The sequence below is a fragment of the Cetorhinus maximus genome, chromosome 10 (genome assembly GCF_964194155.1).
Source record: "Cetorhinus maximus chromosome 10, sCetMax3.hap1.1, whole genome shotgun sequence".
NCBI lineage: Eukaryota > Metazoa > Chordata > Chondrichthyes > Lamniformes > Cetorhinidae > Cetorhinus > Cetorhinus maximus.
This window is the reverse complement of record NC_135888.1, coordinates 101,638,902-101,651,796: the sequence shown is the minus strand read 5'-3', so window position 1 is coordinate 101,651,796 and position 12,895 is coordinate 101,638,902. Positions and strand designations below refer to the sequence as shown.

Here is a 12,895-nt window from a genome sequence, read left to right as displayed (position 1 = left end):
ATGTGCTTTGCTTAAAATTGTTTCACTTAAAGTTGTGATTTTCAGGAACACAACTACAACTTTAAGTGAGGACTTACTGTTTATATTCAAACAGGTCTTGATCTAATTTATACCAAAACTTGTTGATTTTGGCTATTTCATTGGCAGTCATATTGCTTTCATCTTCCCTTGTGAATATGGAGGAAAGTAATCAGTAAGAATATTAACTGGCTTCTACTCATCTCCAGTTTTGGTTCCATTTGCATCTGTTATAGATTTTACTGTTTTTCTGACTGCCCTATGTTGCTACAGTAGTGAGGTTTTTTCACATTTTTGTTTATCTGTTACACATTTGATGGTGTCTCTTAAAAGCTTGGACCATCCGTTATTCACCCTATTTGAGGCCTTTATTTTTTATAAAACTTTTTTACTGCCTGGAATGATTAATAAAATCCATTAATGTGACTTCATCACTCTGCACTAATCCATCCACTTCTCTCTCACATACTTGAATGTAGTGTGTATTTCCTGGAAGCATCATATTTGCCTCCTGTCACATATCAGACATCACACTCTGTTCGTTAATTCAAAACAGCAGTGAATCAGAACTGGACGAATTAAATGCAAGGAAAGTTACAAGAATATCAATGGTCCTGATAATACATTGTGAGAAATGCTATAGGAAATCTGCATGTTGTGTGTCTGATGTCTAATGTGTCTAGCCTGATGTGTTTACCACATTTCAGATGTCATATTTGATCTGCCTAGCATGTGACATATGTTCATGTGTTTGGTTAAATACTGTGTTGATAAAACATCACAGTGAAGTCTGGGGATGTGCCAATGAGCAAATAACAGGCAGAAAAAAGCATGACCAGTCACAGCAAACAACTACCAACAACAAAAATAGAAAGGCGCCAAGACAATCAGTTGAAACAATTTTTGAAAATCCTTTCAACTATCTCGGTTTCTTGCTAAGCTGGGGAATTTAGTATTGGGAATAATGTTTGTAACAATGCATATAAAGTTCCATGTGTACTTTCATGTTGTGTAGTCTTTAAAAGGTCACTCATCTTTTCAGTCAGGGACTGTGCCTCTGAGAAACCTGGGCTTGAGTTCATAACATTTTGTGGATCTGTCACTCTGTTAGTTAAATGAAGAGAGCCAACAACTGATGATCTGAATGTATCAGTGTCAATTTGTGTAAGCACTCTGGTCAAATCTCATAAGATGCACCCATTACACTCTGCAAGCAATCTGTTCGTAACTCTCATTTTATTTTATGGTTGATAGCAGGACTGGCTGTTCACAGAGCATGAAAAGACTTGGGGCGGAATTTTCCATGCCCATTGGCGGCAGGTGTGTTTAGTGGTGTGAGCGGACAATATGGCGAGATGGCCAAAAATCAGTTTCACAACGTTGTGAAACCAGTTTGCAATCATCTGCTCTGCCTGTCAATGGCGGGCTGCATTCCCTGCCGTCCGATGTTGGGAACTTCATTGTAATACATTTGCATAGCATTACAAGCCCAGCTCACCAAAATCATCCCTCCATGCTGGATCATCAACCACGCCGACATGTTTCACAACTGTTCTCAAGCGATGTGCACCTGGCGAGGTGCATTTTGCTCGGGACTTCGAGGTTTGTTTTCTTACCTTGCTTTGGGCAGCACTCACGTTCATCAGTGTCAAGATTCACAGACAGCACCACATCACTTTTTGGGGGCTCACAGGCAGTTCTCTACCTACCAGACCAACCATAAGGCGGGGGTGACTTTTCAACCGCTGCAGGGCTAGGACTTGCTTGGGGAAAAGAGAAAAGTAGCCTCCAGCAAGGGAAGAGGCTGCAGGACGAGGGCTGTACTATGGAAGGAGGGTATCCCAGGGTGTGTGTGGGGGCACAAGTTGATCTGTGCAAGTGGCCTCAAGAGGGTGAGGGCTGAGGAGGCAGTCTCTAGACAACACTGAACGGTATGTGCGCGGCTGCACTTTAAATATGATACTCAGCGTGAGAAAGCGGTGAGATGACAGCAGGCAAATGACAACCTGCCCGCCATCTAAACAGTGTGTTTCCAGGGAATGTAGGGGTGTGTGTGAGAGGGTGAGTGGTGATGTCCCTTGAGTTGGCAGTGAGAGATGCCAGTGAATATGTGATGGCGTTGTGGGTGTGTGAGTTTAGAGTGATAAATTGGTTGCCTTATCCTGGTGGAATGGATGAGATCATTCATCCTCTTTCTGCATTGGATGGCCAACCTCTTCTGTGCAGCGTTGGCACTGATCACCACTGCCATCACCTACCAGGCCAGAGTGGTGAGATTGCTGAATCTCCTGTGGCCAGAGTAGGGATAGAGGACATCACAGCAGGCCTCCACGGTGTCCAAAAGGTGTTCCAGGGACACGTCACTCAATCAGGGGACTGCAGTTTCTTACCTTTTGGGGCTATGCCTTCTGTGCAGCAGTCCTGGGCTAGAAGCACTGAATGGTGTGTGCACGGCTACACTTTAAATATGACACCTTGCGTGAGAAAGCGGCGAGATGAACAGCAGGCAAATGACATCCCACCCGCCCTCGAAACGGCGTGTTTCCAGGGAATGCATGATTAATGAGGCGGAATTGGGACCATAAGGCGTGAAAAGCTGCCATTGTGGCCAGCGGGTAAAACGTTCTTTTTCCCGCCCGCTACTACATTTAGTGCAAATCTGGAACCCTTGGTGTTCAGAAGACCTGCAGCCCCCACTCCAATCACATACTTACAACCTGAAACAGGCCATTCAGCCCAACGGGTCCTGCCAGTGTTTATTGTTCCACATAAGTCTCCTCCCACCTTTCTCCTTTAATTCCATTGACATATCCTTCTGTTGCTTTCTCCCTCATGTTTAACTAGCTTTCTCTTCTATGCTAGTCACCTCAACCGCCCCTTGTAGTGAACTGTTCTGCATTCCAGCCAGGATAAAGAAGTTTTTCCTGAATTCTCTATAGGATTTATTAGAGGACTATCTTATATTGTGACTCCTAGTTCTGACCTCCCCACAAGTCAAAACATCTTTTCTACATCTAGTCTACCAAACCCTGTCATAACCTTAAAGACCTTTATTAGATCACCCTTCAGTCTTCTGCAATCCCAGCCTGTTTAGTATTTCCTGATAGGGGGAACCTCTCAGTTCTGGTATGATTCTAGTAAACATATTTTTCACTTCTCCAGTGCCTCTATATCCTTTTTATTAGACCAGAACTGTCCACAGTACTCTCAAGTGTGCTCTAACCAAGATCCTATACATGTTTAATAATAATTTTTCTGCTTTTCAGTTATATCCCTGTGGAAATAAACCCTAGTGCTTTGTTTGCTCTTTTTAATGGCTTTATTAACCTGCATTGCAACTTATAGCGATCTGTGTTTCTGTACCTCTAGGCTCCTCTGCTACTCTTTCCTATTTAGGCACTTATTTTCCAAGGAGTATTCTTTAGAAATCTCACTATCAAAATGTACTACCACACACTTAACTATATTGTGATTCATTTGCCAGCTACTCATCCACTCTGTCAGTTTATTGGTGTCTTCCTGTAGTTTGTGCCAGTCCTCTTCTGTGTTAACTACACCCTCCAATTTGGTGTTGTTTGCAAATTTTGCAACGATGATCCAACAATATCCCAAGCTGTTGAGTGAGGCAAGGGAGGAGATAGCAGGGGCGTTAGCAATAATTTTCAATACCTCACTGGCCACAGGAGAGGTGCCAGAGGACTGAAGAACAGCCAATGTGGTACTGTTATTCAAGAAGGGAGGAAAGGATAACCCAGGGAACTACAGACCAGTCAATCTAACCTCACTGGTAGGGAAACTATTGGAAGCAATTCTGAGGGACAGAATTAATCTACACTTGGAGAGGCAGGGATTAATCAAGGACAGTCAGCATGGTTTTGTTAAGGAGAGGTCATGTCTGACCAATTTGATTGAATTTTTCAAAGAGGTGACCAGGTGTGTAGATGGGGGCAATGCATTTGACGTAGTCTACTTGGGCTTTTGCAAGGCTTTTGATAAGGTCCCACATGGGAGACTGATAACGAAGGTAAGAGCCCATGGGATTCAAGGCAATTTGGCAAATTGGATCCAGAATTGGCTAAGTGGCAGGAAGCAGAGGGTGATGGTCGAGAGGTGTTTTTGTGACTAGATGCCTGTGTCCAGTGAGGCTCCACAGGGATCGGTGTTGGGTCCCTTGCTGTTTGTGGTATATATAAATGATTTAGACTTGAATGTAGGAGGGTTGATTAGTAAGTTCGTGGATGACACGAAAATTGGTGGGGTGGTAAATAGTAAGGAGGATAGCCTTAGATTACAGGAGGATATAGACGGGCTGGTCAGATTGGCTGATCAGTAGCAAATGGAATTTAATCCGGATAAGTGTGAGGTGATGCACTTGGGCAGGACAAACAAGGCACGGGAATACACGATGAATGCAGGACCCTGGGAAGTACCGAGGATCAGAGGGACCTTGGTGTGCATGTCCACCGGTCCCTTAAGGTAGCGGGACAGGTAGATACGGTGGTTAAGAAGGCATATGGGATACTTGGCTTTATTAGCCGAGGCATTGAATATAAGAGCAGGGAGGTAATGCTGGTTAGGCCACAGCTAGAGTATTGCGTGCAGTTCTGGAATCTGCATTATAGGAAGGATGCGATTGCACTCGAGAGAGTGCAGAGGAGATTTACCAGGATGTTGCCTGGGCTGGAGAGTTTTTGTTATGAAGAGAGATTGGATAGACTGGGGTTATTTTCCCTGGAGCAGAGGAGATTGAGGGGGGACATGATTGAGGTGTATAAAATTATGAGGGGCATAGATAGGGTAGACAGGAAGGAACTTTTCCCCTTGGTGGAGGGATCAATAACCAGTGGGCATAGATTTAAGGTAAGGGGCAGGAGGTTTAGTGGGGATGTGAGGAAGAATTTTTTCACCCAGAGGGTGTTGGGAATCTGGAACTCATTGCCTGAAAGGGTGGTAGAGGCAGAAACCCTCAACATTTTAAGAAGTATTTGGATGTGCACTTGCGATGCCATGGCATACAAGGCTATGGGCCTAGTGCTGGAAAATGGGATTAGAATGGTTAGGTACTTGTTTGACTGGCGCAGAATCGATGGGCTGAAGGGCCTTTTTCTATGCTGTAGACCTCTATGACTCTAATAGAAATATGTGGACAAACCTATCGACTAGGATACCTTTATAGTTTCAGTGAGGTAACTGCAATTTGTGGGTTTTGTAAAAAAAGGCCATCAAAATAAAGCATGACAGGAAAAATGTTATTATACGTAAAAGTTACTATTTGTAAGAGACTGCTTAGTACAAATATAAGACCATAATAAGATGTAGGAGCAGAAGCAGACCATTCGGCCCATTGAGTCTGCTCTGCCATTCAATGAGATCATGGCTAATCTGATCCTCAACTCCACTTTCCTGCCTTTTCCACATAACCCTCTATTCTCTTACTGATTAAAAATCTGTCTATCTCAGCCTTGAATATCCTTAACGACGCAGCCTCTACAGCCTTCTGCAGTAAAGAATTTCACAGATTGACTACACTCTGAAGAAGAAATTCCTCCTCATCTCTGTTTTTAATGGGCGCCCCCTTACTCTGAGATTATGCCCTCTGGTCCTAGACATTCCCACAAGCAGAAACAACCTCTCACCAACTAGCCTGTCAAGCCCCCTAAGAATCTTATATGTTTCAATAAGGTTGACTCTCATTCTTCTAAACTCCAACCGACTCAAACTCTCCTCAAGAAAATCCCTCCATGCCCGGGATCAACCTAGTGAATTTTCTCTGGACTGCCTCCAATGCCAGAATATCTTTCCTTAGATAAGGGGACCAAAACTGTTCACAGTATTCTAGTTGTGGTCTAACTAGTGCCTTGTATAGTTTTAGCAAGACTTCCCTATTTTTATACTCCATTTCTTTTGAAATAAAGGCCAACATTCCATTTGCCTTACCTGCTGAGCTTGTATTATAGCTTTTTTGGATTAATGCATGAGGACCCCCAAATCCCTCTGTGCTGCAGCTTTCTTCAGTCTTTCTCCGTTTAAATAATATTCAGCTCCTCTATTCTTCCTGCCGAAGTGCATAACCTCACACTTTCCCACATTATATTTCATCTGCCACATTTTTGCCCACTCACTTAACTTGTCTATATCCCTCTGCGGACTCTTTGTGTCATCCTCAGCACTTGCCTTCCCACCGGTTTTTGTGTCATCCGCAAACTTGGCGATAGTACATTCATTTCCCTCATCCAAGTCATTAATATATATTGTAACTAATTGTGGCCCCAGCACTGATCCCTGTGGTACTCCACTAGTTACAGGTTGCCATCCTGAAAATACCTCCCTTATCCTAACTCTCTGTCTCCTATTAGTTAGCCAGTCCTTTATCCATGCTAATAAGCCCGTCATCATGGGCTCTTATCTTATTAAGTAGCCTTATGGCACCTTATCAAATGCCTTTTGAAAATCCAAATATATTACATCTACTGGTTCCCCTTTATCTATCCTGCTTGTTACCTCCTCAAAGAATTCTAATAAATTTGTCAGGCATGATTTCCCCTTCATGAAGCCATGCTGACTCTGCTTGATTAGATTATGCATTTCTAAATGCTCTGCTATTACATCCTTTCTAATAGACGCCAACATTTTCCCAATGACAGATGTTAAGCTAACTGGCCTACAAGTTACCTGATTTTTGTCTCCCTTTTTGAATAAGGGTATTACACTGGCAGTTTTCCAATCCTTTGGGACTTTTCCAGAATCTAAGGACTCTTGGAAGATTACCAGTGCATCCACTATCTCTGCAGCCATCTCCTTTAATATCCTAGGATGCAACCCATCAGGTCCAGGTGATTTATCGGCCTTTAGCCCCATTAGTTTCCCTCGTACTTTTTCTCTAGTGATAGCTATTGCATTTATTTCCTCCCCCACTTTTGCCCCTTGATTATTTAGTATTTTTGGTATGCTATTAGTGCCTTCTACCGCGAAGACTGATGCAAAGTATTTATTCAACTCCTCTGCCATTTCCTGGTTCCCCATTATTATTTCCCCAGCTTCATTCTCTAAGGGGCTTATATTGACTTTTGCTTCTCTCTTATATATCTAAAGAAGCTCTTACTGTCTGTTTTTATATTACTTGCTGGTTTACCCTCAAAGTTTATTTTCTCCCTCTTTATTATTTTTTTGGTCATCTACTGTTGGTTTTTAAAACTTTCCCAATCCTCTGGCTTACCACTAATCTTTGCCACATTCTATGTTTTTTCTTTCAATTTGATACTGTCCTTAACTTCCTTGGTTAACCATGGTTGGTTTATCCCCTTCCTACAATCCTTCTTCCTCACTGGGATATATCTTTGTTGTGAGTCATGAACTATTTTCTTAAACGTCTGCCATTGATCATCAACCGTCTTTTCTGCTAAACTCCTTTCCCAGTCCACTGCAGCCAACTAAGTGTGGCAAGTGAAACATTCACTTTGAAAATGTTGCCATTGATTTGTCTGTATAAAAATAAAGCAATTGCATTGATTTTGTGCTGTAAAACATACAAAATACATATACACATTTGATAATGTTTTCTATGTCTTGGTTCATATTCTAATACCCTGCATGATAAACTTTAATATTTTAGGTAAGGAGTTGTTGTACTTAATCTCTGTCCACAAAAATTTTGTAGGGAAGCATAAATTTATATTAATTTTGCTAAAGCATTTTACTTTATATTTCCGTCCGTGAAGGAATTTGCAGTTTCTGCTACATTAGTGTTTGACATGCCACGCGGGTCTGTTGTAGCTTTTAAAGAACTGTATAATGTTAAACCTTTGTTTAAAATGGAAGTTTTTTTTCATTGCATCATAACCTGGACTCGAAGAGACCATTCAGCCCACTAGCTCTTTTGAAGAACAATCCAGCTAGTCCCACTCTTTGGCTTTTTCCCCATATTCCTGCAATTTTTTCCTCCTTCAAGTATTTATCCAATTCCCTTATGAAGGCTTCTATTTAATCCGTTTTCATTACCCTATCAGGTAGAGCAATCCAAATCCTAACTCCTCCTGTAAATTTTTTCCTCACGTCATCTCAGCTTTAACAGAATTGACAAAAAAACCAGGTATCAATCTTTCAGCCATTGCAAACAGTTTTCTCTTCATTTACCCTATCTAAACCCTTCATAGATTTTAAACACTACTATCAAATGCCCTTTTAGCCTTCTTTGCTCTGAGGAGACCTAGTCGAAATGCTTTAGTTTATACAAATGCGTCAAACTACAATTTCTTAGACACATTACTTTTAGTTTCCTGAGAAAATGCCCATTTGACATCTAGGCTGGTCTCAATTAAACCACTTTTCTGACTGAGTACAGTAAAATCCTGCCATTTGCGAATTCACTTACCCACGCAAAAGTATTTGTACGCCAGATCGTCCATTGTGGGCCCAAATGTTCGCTTCTCCGTGGTTTTAAAAATAACTAGAAGCCAACGTTAGAAAACGCCGAAAGAAAGAAAAAACACCTAAATGAAGATTTTAAAAAAAGGAAGGTGTCCATGACGTATTTCCTGTAGTAGATGATGAGCACTGCACATGTGTCATCTGCTGTTGTTTGCACTTGGGTGTTCCTTGTTACTGGGATTTAATTCCTGATCACAGTGCAGTATCTAGGCAGTACTGTACTGTAAAAAATGAGTGAGTCAGAACCAAGCCGTAAAAATCCTAAACAAGAGATGACATTTGCCCATATAGATAGACTGAAAAATGTTGCTGGTGCTACCATGCTGGCCATGAAATACAGTGTCAATGAATCTACAAATAGGTATATTAGGTAGTCTGAAGATAAAATAAGGGTTAGTGTTTCTGGTAGTTGTCCTGCCAGGTTAACTTTTCTGAGCAGGAGAGATCCACACTTGGAAGAAATGGAGAATTACCAAACGTGTGAATAGAGAACCAGCAACAAAGGAGGATCCCAGTTAATGGTCCAATCATTAGAAATGAGGGACTTGAATTGTACCAACGCATAAAAAGTAGCAAAAAGGGTAGAGCTGGTGCTACTGGTGATAATAGTGACGATGAAGGTGGCACAGAAGGGGCCTCTCCTTTGCCTTCCAGTGGATTTTTGGCCAGCACAGGATGGTTTTATCACTTTGAAAAGTGTTGGTCTGCATAATGTGAAGAAGGTGGGGGAGGCTGCATCAGCTGACCATGCAATGGCAGGAGAGTTTTCCAAGGCTCTGCAGGAATACATTGAGGAGAGAGGGTACCAGGCAGAACAGGTCTTTAACACAGACAAAACTGGCCAGTTCTGGAAGAAAATGCCAAATAGGACTGGCATATCCAAAGAAGAAAGAACAGCATCTGGTTTTAAAGCTGAAAAGGACAGGCTAATGCTCTTAATATGTGCTAATGTGGCTGGTTTTAAGTGTAAACCAATGCTTGCTTATAGGTTAGAAAAACCCTCGAGCTCTTAAAGGGAAAAATAAATCTCATCTACTAGTTTTTTGGAAGGCTAACAGCAATGCCTGAATTACTGCAGCAGTATTCGAAGACTGGTTTGAGAATTGCTTTCGACATGAGGTCAGCACTTATCTGAGGGAAAAGACCTTGTCCTTCAAGGGCCTACTTATCCTTGATAGTGCACTTGGACATCCACACTCTTGTGCATATAGCCATCCAGACACTGCCATTTTGTTTTTACCCCTAAATATGACCTCATTTATCCAACCAATGGACCAGGAGGGGTTATTGCATGCTTCAAAGCTGACGAAACCCATAAATAGATTCAGCCACATTCTCAACCTTATGGAAGCAAACCCTACGACCACAGTCTGTGATTGCTGGAAGAAATTCAATATCCTCACAGCAATAGGAATAAATAAGAACTCATGGGATGAGGTTAGAGAATCAGCCATGCCTGCTGGAAGAAAGTTTGGCCTGATGCTGTGAATGATTTCACAGGGTTCCCAATGTGGATGCTGAGGTAACCAAGATTGTTGAGTTGGCAAAACAGTTGGAAGGGAGGGATTTGAAGACCTGGCCACAGATGAAGTAGAGGAATTGCTTCAGTCTCATCAAGAGGAGCTCTCTACAAAAGAATTGATGGAACTGATAAAAATAAATTCATTTAAACAAGAGCAGGAAAAAGAGCCTAAGAAGGTTCATTTTACACCCAAGATGATGGCAGACCTTATAGGATCAGCAGAAGATTTGAAAAAAAGAAACAGATAACAGACTATGATACAAACGTGGAAAGAACTGCCTGACATTGCTATTGCATCTTACCAAGAACTTTACAAAATTGAAAAGGAAAAGGCGAAGCAGTCAAAAATAACATTGTTTTTTTTATCCGCATCTACATCAGCCACTTCACCCACTCCCTCCATCTCCACGCTCAAGTTCTATTCTGTAAGTGTGACAAATTTGACCTTGTTCTTGTTTTATTTTTTTTTAAACAATTTCTCCAGTAAATTTCTCTTAAATTTATTAAAACTATATATTTTCTTACCTTTGATCCTTTATACATGTTCAAATTTTAGGATGGCTGGAACTTATCTAATTGACTCCCATTGTAAAGTATGTTCGTCATTAGTGTTTTCGCCATTTACGTACGAACATACATATGAACAAGAAGCAGGAGTAGGCCATTCAGCCCCTCGAGCCTGCTCCGCCATTTAATACGATCGTGGCTGATCTGACAGTAACCTGAAATCTGCATCCCACCTACCGCCAATAACCTATCACCCCCTTGTTTATCAAGAATCTGCCTTAAAAATATTCAAAGTCACTGCTTCCACCACCTTTTCAGGAACAGAGTTCCAAAGACTCACGACCCTCTTGAGTGAAAAAATTTCGCCTCATCTGTTTTAAATGGGCGACCCCCTATTTTTAACCAGTGACCCCGAGTTCTAGATTCTTCCACAAGAGGAAACATCCTCACCACATCCATCCTGTCAAGACCCCTCAGGGTCTTATATGTTTCAATCAAGTCGCCTTTTACTCTTCTAAACTCCAGCAGATACAAGCCTAGTCTGTCCAATCTTTCCTCATAAGGCAACCCACCCATTCCAGGTATTATCCTGGTAAACCTTCTCTGAACTGCTTCCAACATGTTTACATCCTTCCTTAAATAAGGTGACCAATACTGTACAAAGTACTCAAAATGTGGCTTCACTAGTGCCCTGTACAACTGAAGCATAACCTCCCTACTTTTGTATTCAATGCCCCTCGCAATAAATGATAAAATTCTATTAGCTTTCCTAATTACTTCCTGTACTTGCTTACTAGCCTTTAGTGATTCATGTATTAGGAGACCCAGATCCCTCTGCACCTCAGAGCTCTGCAATCTCTCACCATTTAGATGATATGCTTCTCTTTTATTTTTCCTGCCAAAAGGACAATTTCACATTTTCCCACATTATACTCCATTTGCCAGTCTTTGTCCACTCATTTAACCTGTCTATATCCTTATGTCCTCTTCACAACTTACTTTCCTACCTATCTTTGTGTCATCAGTAAATTTGGCAACCACCGCTTCATCCAAGTCATTTATATAAATTGTAAACAGTTGAGGTCCCAGCACTGATCCCTGTGGCACACCACTCATGACATCTTGCCAACCTGAAAAGGACCCATTGATGCCTACTCTCTGCTTCCTGTTAGCCAGCCAATCTTCTATCCATGCCAATATGTTATCCCCTATACCATGAGTGTTTATTTTCCGTAATAACCTTTGATGTGGCACCTTGTCAAATATCTTCTGGAAATCTAAGTACAGTACATCCGCCAGTTCCCCTTTATCCACAGCACATGTTACTTCCTCAAATAACTCCAATAAATTGGTTAAACATGATTTCCCTTTCACAAAACCATGCTGATTCTGCCTGATGACCTTGAGCTTATCCAAGTGCCCTGCTATAACTTCTTTAATAATAGCTTCTAACCTTTTCCCTACAACATATGTTAAGCTAACTGGTCTGTAAGTTCCCACTTTCTGTCTCCCTCCCTTTTTCAATAATGGAGTTATATTTTCTATCTCCAATCTAAGGGACCATCCCGGAACCTAGGGAGTTTTGGAAAATCAAAACCAATGCATCAACTATCTAACTAGACATTTCTTTCAAGACCTGAGGATGAAGTCCATCAGGACCTGGGCAGCCTGGAGCTCCAACAATTTACTCAGTGCCATTTCTCTGGGTTTTTAAAAATTCATTTTCGGGATGTGGGCTTCACTGGCTGGGCCAGCATTTTATTGCCCATCCCGAGTTGCCCTTGAGAAGGTGGTAGTGAGCTGCCTTCTTGAACCACTGCAGTCCATGAGGTACACTCACAATGCTGTTAGGAAGGGAGTTCCAGGATTTTGACCCAGTGACAGTGAAGGAACGGCGATATATTTCCAAGTCAGGATGGTGAGTGACTTGGAGGGGAACTTCCAGTTGGTGGTGTTCCCATCTATCTGCTGCCCTTGTCCTTCTAGATGGTAGTGGTTGTGGGTTTGGAAGGTGCTGTCGAAAGAGCCTTGGTGAAATCCTGCAGTGCATCTTGTAGATGGTACACACTGCTGCTACTGTGCATTAGTGGTGAAGGGAGTGAATGTTTGTGGATGTGGCGCCAATCAAACGGGTTGCTTTGCCCTGGATGGTGTCAAGCTTCTTGAGTGTTGTGGGAGCTGCACTCATCCAGGCAAGTGGGGAGTATTCCATCTCACTCTTGACTTGTGCCTTGTGGATGGTGGACAGGCTTTGGGGAGTCAGGAGGTGAGTTACTCTTTGCACGATTCCTAGCCTCTGACCTGCTCTTGTAGCCACAGTATTTATATGGCACGTTCAGTTCAGTTCTGGTCAATGGTAACCCCCAGGATTTTGATAGTGAGGGATTCAGTGATGGCAATACCATTGAACATCAAGGGGCG

General features: G+C 42.1%; 1 long non-coding RNA gene across 2 annotated transcripts in view; it reads right to left on the bottom strand.

The window, feature by feature from the left end:
- Positions 1-8,441, bottom strand: part of LOC144685891 (uncharacterized) — a 32,411-nt gene extending 23,970 nt beyond the window's left edge. For both annotated transcript variants that reach the window (XR_013577806.1, XR_013577807.1), the window contains exon 1: positions 8,390-8,441. This is a non-coding gene — a long non-coding RNA (uncharacterized LOC144685891). The remainder of the gene's footprint in view (positions 1-8,389) is intronic.
- Positions 8,442-12,895: the final 4,454 nt, after the last annotated feature.